Genomic DNA, 26,066 nt, shown 5'->3' with positions numbered 1-26,066 from the left:
CTTCATGAAAATTTTCAACTTTTTTGAAGCCGAATTTCTTCATGAATATTTTAAACTTTTTTGAGGCCCAAATACTTCATGAAAATTTTAAACTTTTTTGAAGCCGAATTTCTTCATGAAAATTTTAAATTTTTTTGAAGCCCAAATACTTCATGAAAATTTTCAACTTTTTTGAAGCCGAATTTCTTCATGAATATTTTCAATTGACCCACCTCCCCCTCACGAAAAAGTTGAAAAAAGACGAAACACCCCCCTCTTACGAAAAAATTGAAAAAAGACGAAACACCCCCCCTTACGAAAAAGTTGAAAAAAGACGAAACACCTCCCCCTTGCGAAAACTTTTTTGAAGCCGAATTTCTTCATGAAAATTTTCAACTTTTTTGAAGCCCAAATACTTCATGAAAATTTTCATCTTTTTTGAAGCCAAATTTCTTCATGAATATTTTCAATTGACCCACCCCCGCTTACGAAAAAGTTGAAAAAAGACGAAACACCCCCCCCTTGTGAAAACTTTTTTGAAGCCGAATTTCTTCATGAATATTTTCAATTGACCCACCCCCTCACGAAAAAGTTGAAAAAAGACGACACACACCCCTCTTACGAAAAAGTTGAAAAAAGACGAAACACCCCCCCCTTACAACAAGTTGAAAAAAGACGAAACACCCCCCCCCTTGCGAAAACTTTTTTGAAGCCGAATTTCTTCATGAAAATTTACAAAAATTTTCAAGCCCAAATACTTCATGAAAATTTTAAACTTTTTTGAAGCCGAATTTCTTCATGAAAATTTTAAACTTTTTTGAAGCCGAATTTCTTCATGAAAATTTTCAACTTTTTTGAAGACCAAATACTTCATGAAAATTTTCATCTTTTTTGAAGCCAAATTTCTTCATGAATATTTTCAATTGAACCACCCCCTCACGAAAAAGTTGAAAAAAGACGAAACACCCCCCTCACGAAAAAGTTGAAAAAAGACGAAACACCCCCCCTTACGAAAAAGTTGAAAAAAGACGAAACACCCCCCCTTGCGAAAACCTTTTTGAAGCCGAATTTATTCATGAAAATTTTCAACTTTTTTGAAGCCGAAATACTTCATGAAAATTTTCAACTTTTTTGAAGCCGAATTTCTTCATGAATATTTTAAACTTTTTTGAAGCCCAAATACTTCATGAAAATTTTAAACTTTTTTGAAGCCGAATTTCTTCATGAAAATTTTAAACTTTTTTGAAGCCCAAATACTTCATGAAAATTTTCAACTTTTTTGAAGCCGAATTTCTTCATGAATATTTTCAATTGACCCACCCCCCCCTCACGAAAAAGTTGAAAAAAGACGAAACACCCCCCCCCTTGCGAAAACTTTTTTGAAGCCGAATTTCTTCATGAAAATTTTCAACTTTTTTCAAGCCGAATTTCTTCATGAAAATTTAAAAAAAAATTGAAGCCCAAATACTTCATGAAAATTTTCATCTTTTTTGAAGCCAAATTTCTTCATGAATATTTTCAGTTGACCCACCCCCGCTTACGAAAAAGTTGAAAATAGACGAAACACCCCCCCTTACGAAAAAGTTGAAAAAAGACGAAACACCCCCCCTTACGAAAAAGTTGAGAAAAGACGAAACACCCCCCCCTTGCGAAAACTTTTTTGAAGCCGAATTTCTTCATGAAAATTTTCAACTTTTTTGAAGCCCAAATACTTCATGAAAATGTTCAACTTTTTTGAAGCCCAAATACTTCATGAAAATTTTCAACTTTTTTGAAGCCGAATTTCTTCATGAAAATTTTCAACTTTTTTGAAGCCGAATTTCTTCATGAATATTTTCAATTGACCCACCCCCCCTCACGAAAAATTTGAAAAAAGACGAAACACCCCCCCTTACGAAAAAGTTGAAAAAAGACGAAACACCTCCCCCTTGCGAAAACTTTTTTGAAGCCGAATTTCTTCATGAAAATTTTCAACTTTTTTGAAGCCCAAATACTTCATGAAAATTTTCATCTTTTTTGAAGCCAAATTTCTTCATGAATATTTTCAATTGACCCACCCCCGCTTACGAAAAAGTTGAAAAAAGACGAAACACCCCCCCCCTTGTGAAAACTTTTTTGAAGCCGAATTTCTTCATGAATATTTTCAATTGACCCACCCCCTCACGAAAAAGTTGAAAAAAGACGAAACACACCCCTCTTACGAAAAAGTTGAAAAAAGACGAAACACCCCCCCCTTACAAAAAGTTGAAAAAAGACGAAACACCCCCCCCTTGCGAAAACTTTTTTGAAGCCGAATTTCTTCATGAAAATTTTCAACTTTTTTGAAGCCGAATTTCTTCATGAAAATTTACAAAAATTTTCAAGCCCAAATACTTCATGAAAATTTTAAACTTTTTTGAAGCCGAATTTCTTCATGAATATTTTCAGTTGACCCACCCCCGCTTACGAAAAAGTTGAAAAAAGACGAAACACCCCCCCTTACGAAAAAGTTGAAAAAAGACGAAACACCCCCCCTTACGAAAAAGTTGAGAAAAGACGAAACACCCCCCCTTACGAAAAAGTTGAAAAAAGACGAAACACCCCCCCCTTGCGAAAACTTTTTTGAAGCCGAATTTCTTCATGAAAATTTTCAACTTTTTTCAAGCCCAAATACTTCATGAAAATTTTCAACTTTTTTGAAGCCGAATTTCTTCATGAAAATTTTCAACTTTTTTGAAGCCGTATTTCTTCATGAATATTTTCAATTGACCCACCCCCGCTTACAAAAAAGTTGAAAAAAGACGAAACACACCCCCTTGCGAAAACTTTTTTGAAGCCGAATTTCTTCATGAAAATTTTAAACTTTTTTGAAGCCCAAATACTTCATGAAAATTTTAAACTTTTTTGAAGCCGAATTTCCTCATGAATACTTTCAATTGACCCACCCCCCTCACGAAAAAGTTGAAAAAAGACGAAACACCCCCCTCTTACGAAAAAATTGAAAAAAGACGAAACACCCCCCCTTGCGAAAACCTTTTTGAAGCCGAATTTCTTCATGAAAATTTTCAACTTTTTTGAAGCCGAAATACTTCATGAAAATTTTCAACTTTTTTGAAGCCGAATTTCTTCATGAATATTTTTAACTTTTTTGAAGCCCAAATACTTCATGAAAATTTTAAACTTTTTTGAAGCCGAATTTCTTCATGAAAATTTTAAATTTTTTTGAAGCCCAAATACTTCATGAAAATTTTCAACTTTTTTGAAGCCGAATTTCTTCATGAATATTTTCAATTGACCCACCTCCCCCTCACGAAAAAGTTGAAAAAAGACGAAACACCCCCCTCTTACGAAAAAATTGAAAAAAGACGAAACACCCCCCCCTTACGAAAAAGTTGAAAAAAGACGAAACACCTCCCCCTTGCCAAAACTTTTTTGAAGCCGAATTTCTTCATGAAAATTTTCAACTTTTTTGAAGCCCAAAAACTTCATGAAAATTTTCATCTTTTTTGAAGCCAAATTTCTTCATGAATATTTTCAATTGACCCACCCCCGCTTACGAAAAAGTTGAAAAAAGACGAAACACCCCCCCCCTTGTGAAAACTTTTTTGAAGCCGAATTTCTTCATGAATATTTTCAATTGACCCACCCCCTCACGAAAAAGTTGAAAAAAGACGAAACACACCCCTCTTACGAAAAAGTTGAAAAAAGACGAAACACCCCCCCCTTACAAAAAGTTGAAAAAAGACGAAACACCCCCCCCTTGCGAAAACTTTTTTGAAGCCGAATTTCTTCATGAAAATTTTCAACTTTTTTGAAGCCGAATTTCTTCATGAAAATTTACAAAAATTTTCAAGCCCAAATACTTCATGAAAATTTTAAACTTTTTTGAAGCCGAATTTCTTCATGAAAATTTTAAACTTTTTTGAAGCCGAATTTCTTCATGAAAATTTTCAACTTTTTTGAAGCCCAAATACTTCATGAAAATTTTCATCTTTTTTGAAGCCGAATTTCTTCATGAATATTTTCAATTGACCCACCCCCCTCACAAAAAAGTTGAAAAAAAAAGAAACACCCCCCTCTCACGAAAAAGTTGAAAAAAGACGAAACACCCCCCCCTTACGAAAAAGTTGAAAAAAGACGAAACACCCCCCCCTTGCGAAAACTTTTTTGAAGCCGAATTTCTTCATGAAAATTTTCAACTTTTTTGAAGCCCAAATACTTCATGAAAATTTTCAACTTTTTTGAAGCCGAATTTCTTCATGAAAATTTTAAACTTTTTTGAAGCCGAATTTCTTCATGAAAATTTAAAAAAAATTTGAATCCCAAATACTTCATGAAAATTTTCAACTTTTTTGAAGCCGAATTTCTTCATGAATACTTTCAATTGACCCACCCCCCTCACGAAAAAGTTGAAAAAAGACGAAACACCCCCCTCTTACGAAAAAGTTGAAAAAAGACGAAACACCCCCCCCTTACGAAAAAGTTGAAAAAAGACGAAACACCCCTCCCCTTGCGAAAACTTTTTTGAAGCCGAATTTCTTCATGAATATTTTCAATTGACCCACCCCCCTCACAAAAAAGTTGAAAAAAGACGAAACACCCCCCTCTTACGAAAAAATTGAAAAAAGACGAAACACCCCCCCCCCTTACGAAAAAGTTGAAAAAAGACGAAACACCCCCCCCTTGCGAAAACTTTTTTGAAGCCGAATTTCTTCACGAAAATTTTCAAATTTTTTGAAGCCCAAATACTTCATGAAAATTTTCAACTTTTTTGAAGCCGAATTTCTTTATGAAAATTTAAAAAAAATTTGAAGCCCAAATACTTCATGAAAATTTTTAACTTTTTTGAAGTCTAATTTCTTCATGAATATTTTCAACTTTTTTGAAGCCCAAATACTTCATGAAAATTTTAAACTTTTTTGAAGCCGAATTTCTTCATGAAAATTTTAAACTTTTTTGAAGCCCAAATACTTCATGAAAATTTTCAACTTTTTTGAAGCCGAATTTCTTCATGAATATTTTCAATTGACCCACCCCCCTCACGAAAAAGTTGAAAAAAGACGAAACACCCCCCTCTCACTTAAAAGTTGAAAAAAGACGAAACACCCCCCCTTTACGAAAAAGTTGAAAAAAGACGAAACACCCCCCCCTTGCGAAAACTTTTTTGAAGCCGAATTTCTTCATGAAAAATTTCAACTTTTTTGAAGCCCAAATACTTCATGAAAATTTTCAACTTTTAAAGCCGAATTTCTTCATGAATATTTTCAATTGACCCACCCCCCTCACGAAAAAGTTGAAAAAAGACGAAACACCCCCCTCTTGCGAAAAAGTTGAAAAAAGACGAAACACCCCCCCCTTACGAAAAAGTTGAAAAAAGACGAAACACCCCCCCCTTGCGAAAACTTTTTTGAAGCCGAATTTCTTCATGAAAATTTTCAACTTTTTTGAAGCCCAAATACTTCATGAAAATTTTCAACTTTTTTGAAGCCGAATTTCTTTATGAAAATTTAAAAAAAATTTGAAGCCCAAATACTTCATGAAAATTTTTAACTTTTTTGAAGCCTAATTTCTTCATGAATATTTTCAACTTTTTTGAAGCCCAAATACTTCATGAAAATTTTAAACTTTTTTGAAGCCGAATTTCTTCATGAATATTTTCAATTGACCCACCCCCCCTCACGAAAAAGTTGAAAAAAGACGAAACACCCCCCTCTTACGAAAAAATTGAAAAAAGACGAAACACACCCCCCTTACGAAAAAGTTAAAAAAAGACGAAACACCCCCCCCTTGCGAAAACTTTTTTGAAGCCGAATTTCTTCATGAAAATTTTCAACTTTTTTGAAGCCCAAATACTTCATGAAAAATTTCAACTTTTTTGAAGCCGAATTTCTTCATGAAAATTTTAAACTTTTTTGAAGCCGAATTTCTTCATGAAAATTAAAAAAAATTTTGAAGCCCAAATACTTCATGAAAATTTTCAACTTTTTTGAAGCCGAATTTCTTCATGAATACTTTCAATTGACCCACCCCCCTCACGAAAAATTTGAAAAAAGACGAAACACCCCCCTCTTACGAAAAAGTTGAAAAAAGACGAAACACCCCCCCCTTACGAAAAAGTTGAAAAAAGACGAAACACCCCCACCTTGCGAAAACGTTTTTGAAGACGAATTTCTTCATGAATATTTTCAATTGACCCACCCCCCTCACGAAAAAGTTGAAAAAAGACGAAACACCCCCCTCTTACGAAAAAGTTGAAAAAAGACGAAACACCCCCCCCTTACGAAAAAGTTGAAAAAAGACGAAACACCCCCCCTTGCGAAAACTTTTTTGAAGCCGAATTTCTTCATGAATATTTTCAATTGACCCACCCCCCTCACGAAAAAGTTGAAAAAAGACGAAACACCCCCCTCTTACGAAAAAGTTGAAAAAAGACGAAACACCCCCCCCTTGCGAAAACTTTTTTGAAGCCGAATTTCTTCATGAAAATTTTCAACTTTTTTGAAGCCCAAATACTTCATGAAAATTTTCAACTTTTTTGAAGCCGAATTTCTTTATGAAAATTTAAAAAAAATTTGAAGCCCAAATACTTCATGAAAATTTTTAACTTTTTTGAAGCCTAATTTCTTCATGAATATTTTCAACTTTTTTGAAGCCCAAATACTTCATGAAAATTTTAAACTTTTTTGAAGCCGAATTTCTTCATGAATATTTTCAATTGACCCACCCCCCCTCACGAAAAAGTTGAAAAAAGACGAAACACCCCCCTCTTACGAAAAAATTGAAAAAAGACGAAACACACCCCCCTTACGAAAAAGTTAAAAAAAAACGAAACACCCCCCCCTTGCGAAAACTTTTTTGAAGCCGAATTTCTTCATGAAAATTTTCAACTTTTTTGAGGCCCAAATACTTCATGAAAAATTTCAACTTTTTTGAAGCCGAATTTCTTCATGAAAATTTTAAACTTTTTTGAAGCCGAATTTCTTCATGAAAATTAAAAAAAATTTTGAAGCCCAAATACTTCATGAAAATTTTCAACTTTTTTGAAGCCGAATTTCTTCATGAATACTTTCAATTGACCCACCCCCCTCACGAAAAATTTGAAAAAAGACGAAACACCCCCCTCTTACGAAAAAGTTGAAAAAAGACGAAACACCCCCCCCTTACGAAAAAGTTGAAAAAAGACGAAACACCCCCACCTTGCGAAAACGTTTTTGAAGACGAATTTCTTCATGAAAATTTTCAACTTTTTTGAAGCAGAATTTCTTCATGAAAATTTTAAACTTTTTTGAAGCCGAATTTCTTCATGAAAATTTAAAAAAATTTTGAAGCCCAAATACTTCATGAAAATATTCAACTTTTTTGAAGCCGAATTTCTTCATGAATACTTTCAATTGACCCACCCCCCTCACGAAAAAGTTGAAAAAAGACGAAACACCCCCCCCTTACGAAAAAGTTGAAAAAAGACGAAACACCCCCCCCTTACGAAAAAGTTGAAAAAAGACGAAACACCCCCCCTTGCGAAAACTTTTTTGAAGCCGAATTTCTTCATGAAAATTTTCAACTTTTTTGAAGCCCAAATACTTCATGAAAATTTTCAACTTTTTTGAAGCCGAATTTCTTCATGAAAATTTTCAACTTTTTTGAAGCCGAATTACTTCATGAAAATTTAAAAAAAATTTGAAGCCCAAACACTTCATGAAAATTTTCAACTTTTTTGAAGCCGAATTTCTTCATGAATATTTTGAACTTTTTTGAAGCCCAAATACTTCATGAAAATTTTCAACTTTTTTGAAGCCGAATTTCTTCATGAAAATTTTAAACTTTTTTGAAGCCGAATTTCTTCATGAAAATTTAAAAAAAATTTGAAGCCCAAATACTTCATGAAAATTTTTAACTTTTTTGAAGCCTAATTTCTTCATGAAAATTTTCAACTTTTTTGAAGCCGAATTTCTTCATGAATATTTTGAACTTTTTTGAAGCCAAAATACTTCATGAAAATTTTCAACTTTTTTGAAGCCGAATTTCTTCATGAATATTTTCAATTGACCCACCCCCCCTCACGAAAAAGTTGAAAAAAGACGAAACACCCCCCCCTTACGAAAAAGTTGAAAAAAGACGAAACACCCCCCCCTTACGAAAAAGTTGAAAAAAGACGAAACACCCCCCCTTGCGAAAACTTTTTTGAAGCCGAATTTCTTCATGAAAATTTTCAACTTTTTTGAAGCCCAAATACTTCATGAAAATTTTCATCTTTTTTTAAGCCGAATTTCTTCATGAAAATTTTAAACTTTTTTGAAGCCGAATTTCTTCATGAAAATTTAAAAAAAATTTGAAGCCCAAATACTTCATGAAAATTTTTAACTTTTTTGAAGCCTAATTTCTTCATGAATATTTTCAACTTTTTTGAAGCCCAAATACTTCATGAAAATTTTCAACTTTTTTGAAGCCGAATTTCTTCATGAATATTTTGAACTTTTTTGAAGCCCAAATACGTCATGAAAATTTTCAACTTTTTTGAAGCCGAATTTCTTCATGAATATTTTCAATTGACCCACCCCCCCTCACGAAAAAGTTGAAAAAAGACGAAACACCCCCCCCTTATGAAAAAGTTGAAAAAAGACGAAACACCCCCCCCTTACGAAAAAGTTGAAAAAAGACGAAACACCCCCCCTTGCGAAAACTTTTTTTAAAGCCGAATTTCTTCATGAAAATTTTCAACTTTTTTGAAGCCCAAATACTTCATGAAAATTTTCATCTTTTTTTAAGCCGAATTTCTTCATGAAAATTTTAAACTTTTTTGAAGCCGAATTTCTTCATGAAAATTTAAAAAAAATTTGAAGCCCAAATACTTCATGAAAATTTTTAACTTTTTTGAAGCCTAATTTCTTCATGAATATTTTCAACTTTTTTGAAGCCCAAATACTTCATGAAAATTTTCAACTTTTTTGAAGCCGAATTTCTTCATGAATATTTTGAACTTTTTTGAAGCCCAAATACTTCATGAAAATTTTCAACTTTTTTGAAGCCGAATTTCTTCATGAATATTTTCAATTGACCCACCCCCCCTCACGAAAAAGTTGAAAAAAGACGAAACACCCCCCCCTTACGAAAAAGTTGAAAAAAGACGAAACACCCCCCCCTTACAAAAAAGTTGAAAAAAGACGAAACACCCCCCCTTGCGAAAACTTTTTTGAAGCCGAATTTCTTCATGAAAATTTTCAACTTTTTTGAAGCCCAAATGCTTCATGAAAATTTTCATCTTTTTTTAAGCCGAATTTCTTCATGAAAATTTTAAACTTTTTTGAAGTCGAATTTCTTCATGAAAATTTTCAACTTTTTTGAAGCCCAAATACTTCATGAAGATTTTCAACTTTTTTGAAGCCGAATTTCTTCATGAAAATTTTAAACTTTTTTGAAGCCGAATTTCTTCATGAAAATTTTCAACTTTTTTGAATCCCAAATACTTCATGAAAATTTTCATCTTTTTTGAAGCCAAATTTCTTCATGAAAATGTTCAACTTTTTTGAAGCCGAATTTCTTCATGAAAATTTTCAACTTTTTTGAATCCGAATTTCTTCATGAAAATTTTCAACTTTTTTGAAGCCCAAATGCGTCATGAAAATGTTCAACTTTTTTGAAGCCGAATTTCTTCATGAATATTTTCAATTGACCCACCCCCTCACGAAAAATTTGAAAAAAGACGAAACACCCCCCCCTTACGAAAAAGTTGAAAAAAGACGAAACACCCCCCTTCCGAAAAAGTAGAAAAAAGACGAAACACCCCCCACTTGCGAAAACTTTTTTGAAGCCGAATTTCTTCATGAAAATTTTCAACTTTTTTCAAGCCCAAATACTTCATGAAAATGTTCAACTTTTTTGAAGCCCAAATACTTCATGAAAATTTTAAACTTTTTTGAAGCCGAATTTCTTCATGAATATTTTCAATTGACCCACCCCCCCTCACGAAAAAGTTGAAAAAAGACGAAACACCCCCCTCTTACGAAAAAATTGAAAAAAGACGAAACACACCCCCCTTACGAAAAAGTTAAAAAAAGACGAAACACCCCCCCCTTGCGAAAACTTTTTTGAAGCCGAATTTCTTCATGAAAATTTTCAACTTTTTTGAAGCCCAAATACTTCATGAAAAATTTCAACTTTTTTGAAGCCGAATTTCTTCATGAAAATTTTAAACTTTTTTGAAGCCGAATTTCTTCATGAAAATTAAAAAAAATTTTGAAGCCCAAATACTTCATGAAAATTTTAAACTTTTTTAAAGCCGAATTTCTTCATGAATACTTTCAATTGACCCACCCCCCTCACGAAAAATTTGAAAAAAGACGAAACACCCCCCTCTTACGAAAAAGTTGAAAAAAGACGAAACACCCCCCCCCTTACGAAAAAGTTGAAAAAAGACGAAACACCCCCACCTTGCGAAAACGTTTTTGAAGACGAATTTCTTCATGAATATTTTCAATTGACCCACCCCCCTCACGAAAAAGTTGAAAAAAGACGAAACACCCCCCTCTTACGAAAAAGTTGAAAAAAGACGAAACACCCCCCCCTTACGAAAAAGTTGAAAAAAGACGAAACACCCCCCCTTGCGAAAACTTTTTTGAAGCCGAATTTCTTCATGAATATTTTCAATTGACCCACCCCCCTCACGAAAAAGTTGAAAAAAGACGAAACACCCCCCTCTTACGAAAAAGTTGAAAAAAGACGAAACACCCCCCCCTTGCGAAAACTTTTTTGAAGCCGAATTTCTTCATGAAAATTTTCAACTTTTTTGAAGCCCAAATACTTCATGAAAATTTTCAACTTTTTTGAAGCCGAATTTCTTTATGAAAATTTAAAAAAAATTTGAAGCCCAAATACTTCATGAAAATTTTTAACTTTTTTGAAGCCTAATTTCTTCATGAATATTTTCAACTTTTTTGAAGCCCAAATACTTCATGAAAATTTTAAACTTTTTTGAAGCCGAATTTCTTCATGAATATTTTCAATTGACCCACCCCCCCTCACGAAAAAGTTGAAAAAAGACGAAACACCCCCCTCTTACGAAAAAATTGAAAAAAGACGAAACACACCCCCCTTACGAAAAAGTTAAAAAAAAACGAAACACCCCCCCCTTGCGAAAACTTTTTTGAAGCCGAATTTCTTCATGAAAATTTTCAACTTTTTTGAGGCCCAAATACTTCATGAAAAATTTCAACTTTTTTGAAGCCGAATTTCTTCATGAAAATTTTAAACTTTTTTGAAGCCGAATTTCTTCATGAAAATTAAAAAAAATTTTGAAGCCCAAATACTTCATGAAAATTTTCAACTTTTTTGAAGCCGAATTTCTTCATGAATACTTTCAATTGACCCACCCCCCTCACGAAAAATTTGAAAAAAGACGAAACACCCCCCTCTTACGAAAAAGTTGAAAAAAGACGAAACACCCCCCCCTTACGAAAAAGTTGAAAAAAGACGAAACACCCCCACCTTGCGAAAACGTTTTTGAAGACGAATTTCTTCATGAAAATTTTCAACTTTTTTGAAGCAGAATTTCTTCATGAAAATTTTAAACTTTTTTGAAGCCGAATTTCTTCATGAAAATTTAAAAAAATTTTGAAGCCCAAATACTTCATGAAAATATTCAACTTTTTTGAAGCCGAATTTCTTCATGAATACTTTCAATTGACCCACCCCCCTCACGAAAAAGTTGAAAAAAGACGAAACACCCCCCCCTTACGAAAAAGTTGAAAAAAGACGAAACACCCCCCCCTTACGAAAAAGTTGAAAAAAGACGAAACACCCCCCCTTGCGAAAACTTTTTTGAAGCCGAATTTCTTCATGAAAATTTTCAACTTTTTTGAAGCCCAAATACTTCATGAAAATTTTCAACTTTTTTGAAGCCGAATTTCTTCATGAAAATTTTCAACTTTTTTGAAGCCGAATTACTTCATGAAAATTTAAAAAAAATTTGAAGCCCAAACACTTCATGAAAATTTTCAACTTTTTTGAAGCCGAATTTCTTCATGAATATTTTGAACTTTTTTGAAGCCCAAATACTTCATGAAAATTTTCAACTTTTTTGAAGCCGAATTTCTTCATGAAAATTTTAAACTTTTTTGAAGCCGAATTTCTTCATGAAAATTTAAAAAAAATTTGAAGCCCAAATACTTCATGAAAATTTTTAACTTTTTTGAAGCCTAATTTCTTCATGAAAATTTTCAACTTTTTTGAAGCCGAATTTCTTCATGAATATTTTGAACTTTTTTGAAGCCAAAATACTTCATGAAAATTTTCAACTTTTTTGAAGCCGAATTTCTTCATGAATATTTTCAATTGACCCACCCCCCCTCACGAAAAAGTTGAAAAAAGACGAAACACCCCCCCCTTACGAAAAAGTTGAAAAAAGACGAAACACCCCCCCCTTACGAAAAAGTTGAAAAAAGACGAAACACCCCCCCTTGCGAAAACTTTTTTGAAGCCGAATTTCTTCATGAAAATTTTCAACTTTTTTGAAGCCCAAATACTTCATGAAAATTTTCATCTTTTTTTAAGCCGAATTTCTTCATGAAAATTTTAAACTTTTTTGAAGCCGAATTTCTTCATGAAAATTTAAAAAAAATTTGAAGCCCAAATACTTCATGAAAATTTTTAACTTTTTTGAAGCCTAATTTCTTCATGAATATTTTCAACTTTTTTGAAGCCCAAATACTTCATGAAAATTTTCAACTTTTTTGAAGCCGAATTTCTTCATGAATATTTTGAACTTTTTTGAAGCCCAAATACGTCATGAAAATTTTCAACTTTTTTGAAGCCGAATTTCTTCATGAATATTTTCAATTGACCCACCCCCCCTCACGAAAAAGTTGAAAAAAGACGAAACACCCCCCCCTTATGAAAAAGTTGAAAAAAGACGAAACACCCCCCCCTTACGAAAAAGTTGAAAAAAGACGAAACACCCCCCCTTGCGAAAACTTTTTTTAAAGCCGAATTTCTTCATGAAAATTTTCAACTTTTTTGAAGCCCAAATACTTCATGAAAATTTTCATCTTTTTTTAAGCCGAATTTCTTCATGAAAATTTTAAACTTTTTTGAAGCCGAATTTCTTCATGAAAATTTAAAAAAAATTTGAAGCCCAAATACTTCATGAAAATTTTTAACTTTTTTGAAGCCTAATTTCTTCATGAAAATTTTCAACTTTTTTGAAGCCGAATTTCTTCATGAATATTTTGAACTTTTTTGAAGCCAAAATACTTCATGAAAATTTTCAACTTTTTTGAAGCCGAATTTCTTCATGAATATTTTCAATTGACCCACCCCCCCTCACGAAAAAGTTGAAAAAAGACGAAACACCCCCCCCTTACGAAAAAGTTGAAAAAAGACGAAACACCCCCCCCTTACGAAAAAGTTGAAAAAAGACGAAACACCCCCCCTTGCGAAAACTTTTTTGAAGCCGAATTTCTTCATGAAAATTTTCAACTTTTTTGAAGCCCAAATACTTCATGAAAATTTTCATCTTTTTTTAAGCCGAATTTCTTCATGAAAATTTTAAACTTTTTTGAAGCCGAATTTCTTCATGAAAATTTAAAAAAAATTTGAAGCCCAAATACTTCATGAAAATTTTTAACTTTTTTGAAGCCTAATTTCTTCATGAATATTTTCAACTTTTTTGAAGCCCAAATACTTCATGAAAATTTTCAACTTTTTTGAAGCCGAATTTCTTCATGAATATTTTGAACTTTTTTGAAGCCCAAATACGTCATGAAAATTTTCAACTTTTTTGAAGCCGAATTTCTTCATGAATATTTTCAATTGACCCACCCCCCCTCACGAAAAAGTTGAAAAAAGACGAAACACCCCCCCCTTATGAAAAAGTTGAAAAAAGACGAAACACCCCCCCCTTACGAAAAAGTTGAAAAAAGACGAAACACCCCCCCTTGCGAAAACTTTTTTTAAAGCCGAATTTCTTCATGAAAATTTTCAACTTTTTTGAAGCCCAAATACTTCATGAAAATTTTCATCTTTTTTTAAGCCGAATTTCTTCATGAAAATTTTAAACTTTTTTGAAGCCGAATTTCTTCATGAAAATTTAAAAAAAATTTGAAGCCCAAATACTTCATGAAAATTTTTAACTTTTTTGAAGCCTAATTTCTTCATGAATATTTTCAACTTTTTTGAAGCCCAAATACTTCATGAAAATTTTCAACTTTTTTGAAGCCGAATTTCTTCATGAATATTTTGAACTTTTTTGAAGCCCAAATACTTCATGAAAATTTTCAACTTTTTTGAAGCCGAATTTCTTCATGAATATTTTCAATTGACCCACCCCCCCTCACGAAAAAGTTGAAAAAAGACGAAACACCCCCCCCTTACGAAAAAGTTGAAAAAAGACGAAACACCCCCCCCTTACAAAAAAGTTGAAAAAAGACGAAACACCCCCCCTTGCGAAAACTTTTTTGAAGCCGAATTTCTTCATGAAAATTTTCAACTTTTTTGAAGCCCAAATACTTCATGAAAATTTTCATCTTTTTTTAAGCCGAATTTCTTCATGAAAATTTTAAACTTTTTTGAAGTCGAATTTCTTCATGAAAATTTTCAACTTTTTTGAAGCCCAAATACTTCATGAAGATTTTCAACTTTTTTGAAGCCGAATTTCTTCATGAAAATTTTAAACTTTTTTGAAGCCGAATTTCTTCATGAAAATTTTCAACTTTTTTGAATCCCAAATACTTCATGAAAATTTTCATCTTTTTTGAAGCCAAATTTCTTCATGAAAATGTTCAACTTTTTTGAAGCCGAATTTCTTCATGAAAATTTTCAACTTTTTTGAATCCGAATTTCTTCATGAAAATTTTCAACTTTTTTGAAGCCCAAATGCGTCATGAAAATGTTCAACTTTTTTGAAGCCGAATTTCTTCATGAATATTTTCAATTGACCCACCCCCTCACGAAAAATTTGAAAAAAGACGAAACACCCCCCCCTTACGAAAAAGTTGAAAAAAGACGAAACACCCCCCTTCCGAAAAAGTAGAAAAAAGACGAAACACCCCCCACTTGCGAAAACTTTTTTGAAGCCGAATTTCTTCATGAAAATTTTCAACTTTTTTCAAGCCCAAATACTTCATGAAAATGTTCAACTTTTTTGAAGCCCAAATACTTCATGAAAATTTTCAACTTTTTTGAAGCTGAATTTCTTCATGAAAATTTTAAACTTTTTTGAAGCCGAATTTCTTCATGAAAATTTAAAAAATTTTTGAAGCCCAAATACTTCATGAAAATTTTCAACTTTTTTGAAGCCGAATTTCTTCATGAATATTTTCAACTTTTTTGAAGCCCAAATACTTCATGAAAATTTTCATCTTTTTTTAAGCCGAATTTCTTCATGAAAATTTTAAACTTTTTTGAAGCCGAATTTCTTCATGAAAATTTTCAACTTTTTTGAAGCCCAAATACTTCATGAAAATTTTCATCTTTTTTTAAGCCGAATTTCTTCATGAAAATTTTAAACTTTTTTGAAGCCGAATTTCTTCATGAAAATTTTCAACTTTTTTGAAGCCCAAATACTTCATGAAGATTTTCAACTTTTTTGAAGCCGAATTTCTTCATGAAAATTTTAAACTTTTTTGAAGCCGAATTTCTTCATGAAAATTTTCAACTTTTTTGAAGCCCAAATACTTCATGAAGATTTTCAACTTTTTTGAAGCCGAATTTCTTCATGAAAATTTTAAACTTTTTTGAAGCCGAATTTCTTCATGAAAATTTTCAACTTTTTTGAATCCCAAATACTTCATGAAAATTTTCATCTTTTTTGAAGCCAAATTTCTTCATGAAAATGTTCAACTTTTTTGAAGCCGAATTTCTTCATGAAAATTTTCAACTTTTTTGAATCCGAATTTCTTCATGAAAATTTTCAACTTTTTTGAAGCCCAAATGCGTCATGAAAATGTTCAACTTTTTTGAAGCCGAATTTCTTCATGAATATTTTCAATTGACCCACCCCCTCACGAAAAATTTGAAAAAAGACGAAACACCCCCCCCTTACGAAAAAGTTGAAAAAAGACGAAACACCCCCCTTCCGAAAAAGTAGAAAAAAGACGAAACACCCCCCACTTGCGAAAACTTTTTTGAAGCCGAATTTCTTCATGAAAATTTTCAACTTTTTTCAAGCCCAAATACTTCATGAAAATGTTCAACTTTTTTGAAGCCCAAATACTTCATGAAAATTTTCAACTTTTTTGAAGCTGAATTTCTTCATGAAAATTTTAAACTTTTTTGAAGCCGAATTTCTTCATGAAAATTTAAAAAATTTTTGAAGCCCAAATACTTCATGAAAATTTTCAACTTTTTTGAAGCCGAATTTCTTCATGAATATTTTCAACTTTTTTGAAGCCCAAATACTTCATGAAAATTTTCATCTTTTTTTAAGCCGAATTTCTTCATGAAAATTTTAAACTTTTTTGAAGCCGAATTTCTTCATGAAAATTTTCAACTTTTTTGAAGCCCAAATACTTCATGAAAATTTTCATCTTTTTTTAAGCCGAATTTCTTCATGAAAATTTTAAACTTTTTTGAAGCCGAATTTCTTCATGAAAATTTTCAACTTTTTTGAAGCCCAAATACTTCATGAAGATTTTCAACTTTTTTGAAGCCGAATTTCTTCATGAAAATTTTAAACTTTTTTGAAGCCGAATTTCTTCATGAAAATTTTCAACTTTTTTGAATCCCAAATACTTCATGAAAATTTTCATCTTTTTTGAATCCGAATTTCTTCATGAAAATGTTCAACTTTTTTCAAGCCGAATTTCTTCATGAAAATTTTCAACTTTTTTGAATCCGAATTTCTTCATGAAAATTTTCAACTTTTTTGAAGCCCAAATGCGTCATGAAAATGTTCAACTTTTTTGAAGCCGAATTTCTTCATGAATATTTTCAATTGACCCACCCCCTCACGAAAAATTTGAAAAAAGACGAAACACCCCCCCCTTACGAAAAAGTTGAAAAAAGACGAAACACCCCCCTTCCGAAAAAGTAGAAAAAAGACGAAACACCCCCCCCTTGCGAAAACTTTTTTGAAGCCGAATTTCTTCATGAAAATTTTCTACTTTTTTCAAGCCCAAATACTTCATGAAAATGTTCAACTTTTTTGAAGCCCAAATACTTCATGAAAATTTTCATCTTTTTTGAAGCTGAATTTCTTCATGAAAATTTTAAACTTTTTTGAAGCCGAATTTCTTCATGAAAATTTTCAACTTTTTTGAAGCCCAAATACTTCATGAAGATTTTCAACTTTTTTGAAGCCGAATTTCTTCATGAAAATTTTAAACTTTTTTGAAGCCGAATTTCTTCATGAAAATTTTCAACTTTTTTGAATCCCAAATACTTCATGAAGATTTTCAACTTTTTTGAAGCCGAATTTCTTCATGAAAATTTTAAACTTTTTTGAAGCCGAATTTCTTCATGAAAATTTTCAACTTTTTTGAAGCCCAAATACTTCATGAAAATTTTCATCTTTTTTTAAGCCGAATTTCTTCATGAAAATTTTAAACTTTTTTGAAGCCGAATTTCTTCATGAAAATTTTCAACTTTTTTGAAGCCCAAATACTTCATGAAGATTTTCAACTTTTTTGAAGCCGAATTTCTTCATGAAAATTTTAAACTTTTTTGAAGCCGAATTTCTTCATGAAAATTTTCAACTTTTTTGAATCCCAAATACTTCATGAAAATTTTCATCTTTTTTGAATCCGAATTTCTTCATGAAAATGTTCAACTTTTTTGAAGCCGAATTTCTTCATGAAAATTTTCAACTTTTTTGAATCCGAATTTCTTCATGAAAATGTTCAACTTTTTTGAAGCCCAAATGCGTCATGAAAATGTTCAACTTTTTTGAAGCCGAATTTCTTCATGAATATTTTCAATTGACCCACCCCCTCACGAAAAATTTGAAAAAAGACGAAACACCCCCCCCTTACGAAAAAGTTGAAAAAAGACGAAACACCCCCCTTCCGAAAAAGTAGAAAAAAGACGAAACACCCCCCCCTTGCGAAAACTTTTTTGAAGCCGAATTTCTTCATGAAAATTTTCTACTTTTTTCAAGCCCAAATACTTCATGAAAATGTTCAACTTTTTTGAAGCCCAAATACTTCATGAAAATTTTCATCTTTTTTGAAGCTGAATTTCTTCATGAAAATTTTAAACTTTTTTGAAGCCGAATTTCTTCATGAAAATTTTCAACTTTTTTGAAGCCCAAATACTTCATGAAGATTTTCAACTTTTTTGAAGCCGAATTTCTTCATGAAAATTTTAAACTTTTTTGAAGCCGAATTTCTTCATGAAAATTTTCAACTTTTTTGAATCCCAAATACTTCATGAAGATTTTCAACTTTTTTGAAGCCGAATTTCTTCATGAATATTTTCAATTGACCCACCCCCCCTCACGAAAAAGTTGAAAAAAGACGAAACACCCCCCTCTTACGAAAAAGTTGAAAAAAGACGAAACACCCCCTCCTCACGAAAAAGTTGAAAAAAGACGAAACACCCCCACCTTACGAAAAAGTTGAAAAAAGACGAAACACCCCCCCTTGCGAAAACTTTTTTGAAGCCGAATTTCTTCATGAAAATTTTCAACTTTTTTGAAACCCAAATACTTCATGAAAATTTTCATCTTTTTTTAAGCCGAATTTCTTCATGAAAATTTTAAACTTTTTTGAAGCCGAATTTCTTCATGAAAATTTTCAACTTTTTTGAAGCCCAAATACTTCATGAAGATTTTCAACTTTTTTGAAGCCGAATTTCTTCATGAAAATTTTAAACTTTTTTGAAGCCGAATTTCTTCATGAAAATTTTCAACTTTTTTGAATCCCAAATACTTCATGAAAATTTTCATCTTTTTTGAAGCCAAATTTCTTCATGAAAATGTTCAACTTTTTTGAAGCCGAATTTCTTCATGAAAATTTTCAACTTTTTTGAATCCGAATTTCTTCATGAAAATTTTCAACTTTTTTGAAGCCCAAATGCGTCATGAAAATGTTCAACTTTTTTGAAGCCGAATTTCTTCATGAATATTTTCAATTGACCCACCCCCTCACGAAAAATTTGAAAAAAGACGAAACACCCCCCCCTTACGAAAAAGTTGAAAAAACACGAAACACCCCCCTTCCGAAAAAGTAGAAAAAAGACGAAACACCCCCCCCTTGCGAAAACTTTTTTGAAGCCGAATTTCTTCATGAAAATTTTCAACTTTTTTCAAGCCCAAATATTCCTTGAAAATGTTCAACTTTTTTGAAGCCCAAATACTTCATGAAAATTTTCAACTTTTTTGAAGCTGAATTTCTTCATGAAAATTTTAAACTTTTTTGAAGCCGAATTTCTTCATGAAAATTAAAAAAAATTTTGAAGCCCAAATACTTCATGAAAATTTTCAACTTTTTTGAAGCCGAATTTCTTCATGAATATTTTCAACTTTTTTGAAGCCCAAATATTCCTTGAAAATGTTCAACTTTTTTGAAGCCCAAATACTTCATGAAGATTTTCAACTTTTTTGAAGCCGAATTTCTTCATGAAAATTTTAAACTTTTTTGAAGCCGAATTTCTTCATGAAAATTTTCAACTTTTTTGAATCCCAAATACTTCATGAAGATTTTCAACTTTTTTGAAGCCGAATTTCTTCATGAAAATTTTAAACTTTTTTGAAGCCGAATTTCTTCATGAAAATTTTCAACTTTTTTGAATCCCAAATACTTCATGAAAATTTTCAACTTTTTTGAAGCCGAATTTCTTCATGAATATTTTCAATTGACCCACCCCCCCTCACGAAAAAGTTGAAAAAAGACGAAACACCCCCCTTTTACGAAAAAGTTGAAAAAAGACGAAACACCCCCTCCTCACGAAAAAGTTGAAAAAAGACGAAACACCCCCACCTTACGAAAAAGTTGAAAAAAGACGAAACACCCCCCCCTTGCGAAAACTTTTTTGAAGCCGAATTTCTTCATGAAAATTTTCAACTTTTTTGAAACCCAAATACATCATGAAAATTTTCATCTTTTTTTAAGCCGAATTTCTTCATGAAAATTTTCAACTTTTTTGAAGCCGAATTTCTTCATGAAAATTTTAAACTTTTTTGAAGCCCAAATACTTCATGAAGATTTTCAACTTTTTTGAAGCCGAATTTCTTCATGAAAATTTTAAACTTTTTTGAAGCCGAATTTCTTCATGAAAATTTTCAACTTTTTTGAATCCCAAATACTTCATGAAAATTTTCATCTTTTTTGAAGCCAAATTTCTTCATGAAAATGTTCAACTTTTTTGAAGCCGAATTTCTTCATGAAAATTTTCAACTTTTTTGAATCCGAATTTCTTCATGAAAATTTTCAACTTTTTTGAAGCCCAAATGCGTCATGAAAATGTTCAACTTTTTTGAAGCCGAATTTCTTCATGAATATTTTCAATTGACCCACCCCCTCACGAAAAATTTGAAAAAAGACGAAACACCCCCCCCTTACGAAAAAGTTGAAAAAACACGAAACACCCCCCTTCCGAAAAAGTAGAAAAAAGACGAAACACCCCCCCCTTGCGAAAACTTTTTTGAAGCCGAATTTCTTCATGAAAATTTTCAACTTTTTTCAAGCCCAAATATTCCTTGAAAATGTTCAACTTTTTTGAAGCCCAAATACTTCATGAAAATTTTCAACTTTTTTGAAGCTGAATTTCTTCATGAAAATTTTAAACTTTTTTGAAGCCGAATTTCTTCATGAAAATTAAAAAAATTTTTGAAGCCCAAATACTTCATGAAAATTTTCAACTTTTTTGAAGCCGAATTTCTTCATGAATATTTTCAACTTTTTTGAAGCCCAAATACTTCATGAAAATTTTCATCTTTTTTTAAGCCGAATTTCTTTATGAAAATTTTAAACTTTTTTGAAGCCGAATTTCTTCATGAAAATTTTCTACTTTTTTCAAGCCCAAATACTTCATGAAAATGTTCAACTTTTTTGAAGCCCAAATACTTCATGAAGATTTTCAACTTTTTTGAAGCCGAATTTCTTCATGAAAATTTTAAACTTTTTTGAAGCCGAATTTCTTCATGAAAATTTTCAACTTTTTTGAATCCCAAATACTTCATGAAGATTTTCAACTTTTTTGAAGCCGAATTTCTTCATGAAAATTTTAAACTTTTTTGAAGCCGAATTTCTTCATGAAAATTTTCAACTTTTTTGAATCCCAAATACTTCATGAAAATTTTCAACTTTTTTGAAGCCGAATTTCTTCATGAATATTTTCAATTGACCCACCCCCCCTCACGAAAAAGTTGAAAAAAGACGAAACACCCCCCTCTTACGAAAAAGTTGAAAAAAGACGAAACACCCCCCCCTCACGAAAAAGTTGAAAAAAGACGAAACACCCCCACCTTACGAAAAAGTTGAAAAAAGACGAAACACCCCCCCCTTGCGAAAACTTTTTTGAAGCCGAATTTCTTCATGAAAATTTTCAACTTTTTTGAAACCCAAATACTTCATGAAAATTTTCATCTTTTTTTAAGCCGAATTTCTTCATGAAAATTTTAAACTTTTTTGAAGCCGAATTTCTTCATGAAAATTTTCAACTTTTTTGAAGCCCAAATACTTCATGAAGATTTTCAACTTTTTTGAAGCCGAATTTCTTCATGAAAATTTTAAACTTTTTTGAAGCCGAATTTCTTCATGAAAATTTTCAACTTTTTTGAATCCCAAATACTTCATGAAAATTTTCATCTTTTTTGAAGCCAAATTTCTTCATGAAAATGTTCAACTTTTTTGAAGCCGAATTTCTTCATGAAAATTTTCAACTTTTTTGAATCCGAATTTCTTCATGAAAATTTTCAACTTTTTTGAAGCCCAAATGCGTCATGAAAATGTTCAACTTTTTTGAAGCCGAATTTCTTCATGAATATTTTCAATTGACCCACCCCCTCACGAAAAATTTGAAAAAAGACGAAACACCCCCCCCTTACGAAAAAGTTGAAAAAACACGAAACACCCCCCTTCCGAAAAAGTAGAAAAAAGACGAAACACCCCCCCCTTGCGAAAACTTTTTTGAAGCCGAATTTCTTCATGAAAATTTTCAACTTTTTTCAAGCCCAAATATTCCTTGAAAATGTTCAACTTTTTTGAAGCCCAAATACTTCATGAAAATTTTCAACTTTTTTGAAGCTGAATTTCTTCATGAAAATTTTAAACTTTTTTGAAGCCGAATTTCTTCATGAAAATTAAAAAAAATTTTGAAGCCCAAATACTTCATGAAAATTTTCAACTTTTTTGAAGCCGAATTTCTTCATGAATATTTTCAACTTTTTTGAAGCCCAAATACTTCATGAAAATTTTCATCTTTTTTTAAGCCGAATTTCTTTATGAAAATTTTAAACTTTTTTGAAGCCGAATTTCTTCATGAAAATTTTCAACTTTTTTGAAGCCCAAATACTTCATGAAAATGTTCAACTTTTTTGAAGCCCAAATACTTCATGAAAATTTTCAACTTTTTTGAATCCCAAATACTTCATGAAAATTTTCATCTTTTTTGAAGCCGAATTTCTTCATGAAAATGTTCAACTTTTTTGAAGCCGAATTTCTTTATGAAAATTTTCAACTTTTTTGAATCCGAATTTCTTCATGAAAATGTTCAACTTTTTTGAAGCCCAAATGCGTCATGAAAATGTTCAACTTTTTTGAAGCCGAATTTCTTCATGAATATTTTCAATTGACCCACCCCCTCACGAAAAATTTGAAAAAAGACGAAACACCCCCCTTCCGAAAAAGTAGAAAAAAGACGAAACACCCCCCCCTTGCGAAAACTTTTTTGAAGCCGAATTTCTTCATGAAAATTTTCAACTTTTTTCAAGCCCAAATACTTCATGAAAATGTTCAACTTTTTTGAAGCCCAAATACTTCATGAAAATTTTCATCTTTTTTGAAGCTGAATTTCTTCATGAAAATTTTCAACTTTTTTGAAGCCGAATTTCTTCATGAAAATTTTCAACTTTTTTGAAGCCCAAATACTTCATGAAGATTTTCAACTTTTTTGAAGCCGAATTTCTTCATGAAAATTTTAAACTTTTTTGAAGCCCAAATACTTCATGAAGATTTTCAACTTTTTTGAAGCCGAATTTCTTCATGAAAATTTTAAACTTTTTTGAAGCCGAATTTCTTCATGAAAATTTTCAACTTTTTTCAAGCCCAAATACTTCATGAAAATGTTCAACTTTTTTGAAGCCCAAATACTTCATGAAAATTTTCAACTTTTTTGAAGCCGAATTTCTTCATGAAAATTTAAAAAATTTTTGAAGCCCAAATACTTCATGAAAATTTTCAACTTTTTTGAAGCCGAATTTCTTCATGAATATTTTCAACTTTTTTGAAGCCCAAATACTTCATGAAAATTTTCATCTTTTTTGAAGCCGAATTTCTTTATGAAAATTTTAAACTTTTTTGAAGCCGAATTTCTTCATGAAAATTTTCAACTTTTTTGAAGCCCAAATACTTCATGAAAATGTTCAACTTTTTTGAAGCCCAAATACTTCATGAAAATTTTCAACTTTTTTGAATCCCAAATACTTCATGAAAATTTTCATCTTTTTTGAAGCCGAATTTCTTCATGAAAATGTTCAACTTTTTTGAAGCCGAATTTCTTCATGAAAATTTTCAACTTTTTTGAATCCGAATTTCTTCATGAAAATTTTCAACTTTTTTGAAGCCCAAATGCGTCATGAAAATGTTCAACTTTTTTGAAGCCGAATTTCTTCATGAATATTTTCAATTGACCCACCCCCTCACGAAAAATTTGAAAAAAGACGAAACACCCCCCCCCTTACGAAAAAGTTGAAAAAAGACGATACACCCCCCTTCCGAAAAAGTAGAAAAAAGACGAAACACCCCCCCCTTGCGAAAACTTTTTTGAAGCCGAATTTCTTCATGAAAATTTTCAACTTTTTTCAAGCCCAAATACTTCATGAAAATGTTCAACTTTTTTCAAGCCCAAATACTTCATGAAAATTTTCATCTTTTTTGAAGCTGAATTTCTTCATGAAAATTTTCAACTTTTTTCAAGCCCAAATATTCCTTGAAAATGTTCAACTTTTTTGAAGCCCAAATACTTCATGAAAATTTTCAACTTTTTTGAAGCTGAATTTCTTCATGAATATTTTAAACTTTTTTGAAGCCGAATTTCTTCATGAAAATTTAAAAAAATTTTGAAGCCCAAATACTTCATGAAAATTTTCAACTTTTTTGAAGCCGAATTTCTTCATGAATATTTTCAACTTTTTTGAAGCCCAAATACTTCATGAAAATTTTCATCTTTTTTTATGCCGAATTTCTTTATGAAAATTTTAAACTTTTTTGAAGCCGAATTTCTTCATGAAAATTTTCAACTTTTTTGAAGCCCAAATACTTCATGAAAATGTTCAACTTTTTTGAAGCCCAAATACTTCATGAAAATTTTCAACTTTTTTGAATCCCAAATACTTCATGAAAATTTTCATCTTTTTTGAAGCCGAATTTCTTCATGAAAATGTTCAACTTTTTTGAAGCCGAATTTCTTCATGAAAATTTTCAACTTTTTTGAATCCGAATTTCTTCATGAAAATTTTCAACTTTTTTGAAGCCCAAATGCGTCATGAAAATGTTCAACTTTTTTGAAGCCGAATTTCTTCATGAATATTTTCAATTGACCCACCCCCTCACGAAAAATTTGAAAAAAGACGAAACACCCCCCTTCCGAAAAAGTAGAAAAAAGACGAAACACCCCCCCCTTGCGAAAACTTTTTTGAAGCCGAATTTCTTCATGAAAATTTTCAACTTTTTTCAAGCCCAAATACTTCATGAAAATGTTCAACTTTTTTGAAGCCCAAATACTTCATGAAAATTTTCATCTTTTTTGAAGCTGAATTTCTTCATGAAAATTTTCAACTTTTTTGAAGCCGAATTTCTTCATGAAAATTTTCAACTTTTTTCAAGCCCAAATATTCCTTGAAAATGTTCAACTTTTTTGAAGCCCAAATACTTCATGAAAATTTTCAACTTTTTTGAAGCTGAATTTCTTCATGAAAATTTTAAACTTTTTTGAAGCCGAATTTCTTCATGAAAATTTAAAAAAATTTTGAAGCCCAAATACTTCATGAAAATTTTCAACTTTTTTGAAGCCGAATTTCTTCATGAATATTTTCAACTTTTTTGAAGCCCAAATACTTCATGAAAATTTTCATCTTTTTTTAAGCCGAATTTCTTTATGAAAATTTTAAACTTTTTTGAAGCCGAATTTCTTCATGAAAATTTTCAACTTTTTTGAAGCCCAAATACTTCATGAAAATGTTCAACTTTTTTGAAGCCCAAATACTTCATGAAAATTTTCAACTTTTTTGAATCCCAAACACTTCATGAAAATTTTCATCTTTTTTGAAGCCGAATTTCTTCATGAAAATGTTCAACTTTTTTGAAGCCGAATTTCTTCATGAAAATTTTCAACTTTTTTGAATCCGAATTTCTTCATGAAAATTTTCAACTTTTTTGAAGCCCAAATGCGTCATGAAAATGTTCAACTTTTTTGAAGCCGAATTTCTTCATGAATATTTTCAATTGACCCACCCCCTCACGAAAAATTTGAAAAAAGACGAAACACCCCCCTTCCGAAAAAGTAGAAAAAAGACGAAACACCCCCCCCTTGCGAAAACTTTTTTGAAGCCGAATTTCTTCATGAAAATTTTCAACTTTTTTCAAGCCCAAATACTTCATGAAAATGTTCAACTTTTTTGAAGCCCAAATACTTCATGAAAATTTTCATCTTTTTTGAAGCTGAATTTCTTCATGAAAATTTTCAACTTTTTTGAAGCCGAATTTCTTCATGAAAATTTTCAACTTTTTTGAAGCCCAAATACTTCATGAAGATTTTCAACTTTTTTGAAGCCGAATTTCTTCATGAAAATTTTAAACTTTTTTGAAGCCGAATTTCTTCATGAAAATTTTCAACTTTTTTGAATCCCAAATACTTCATGAAAATTTTCATCTTTTTTGAAGCCAAATTTCTTCATGAAAATGTTCAACTTTTTTGAAGCCGAATTTCTTCATGAAAATTTTCAACTTTTTTGAATCCGA

This window comes from Labrus mixtus, unplaced genomic scaffold (assembly GCF_963584025.1).
Source record: "Labrus mixtus unplaced genomic scaffold, fLabMix1.1 SCAFFOLD_47, whole genome shotgun sequence".
NCBI classification, from domain to species: Eukaryota; Metazoa; Chordata; class Actinopteri; order Labriformes; family Labridae; genus Labrus; species Labrus mixtus.
Note: the sequence above shows the minus strand (reverse complement) of the source record.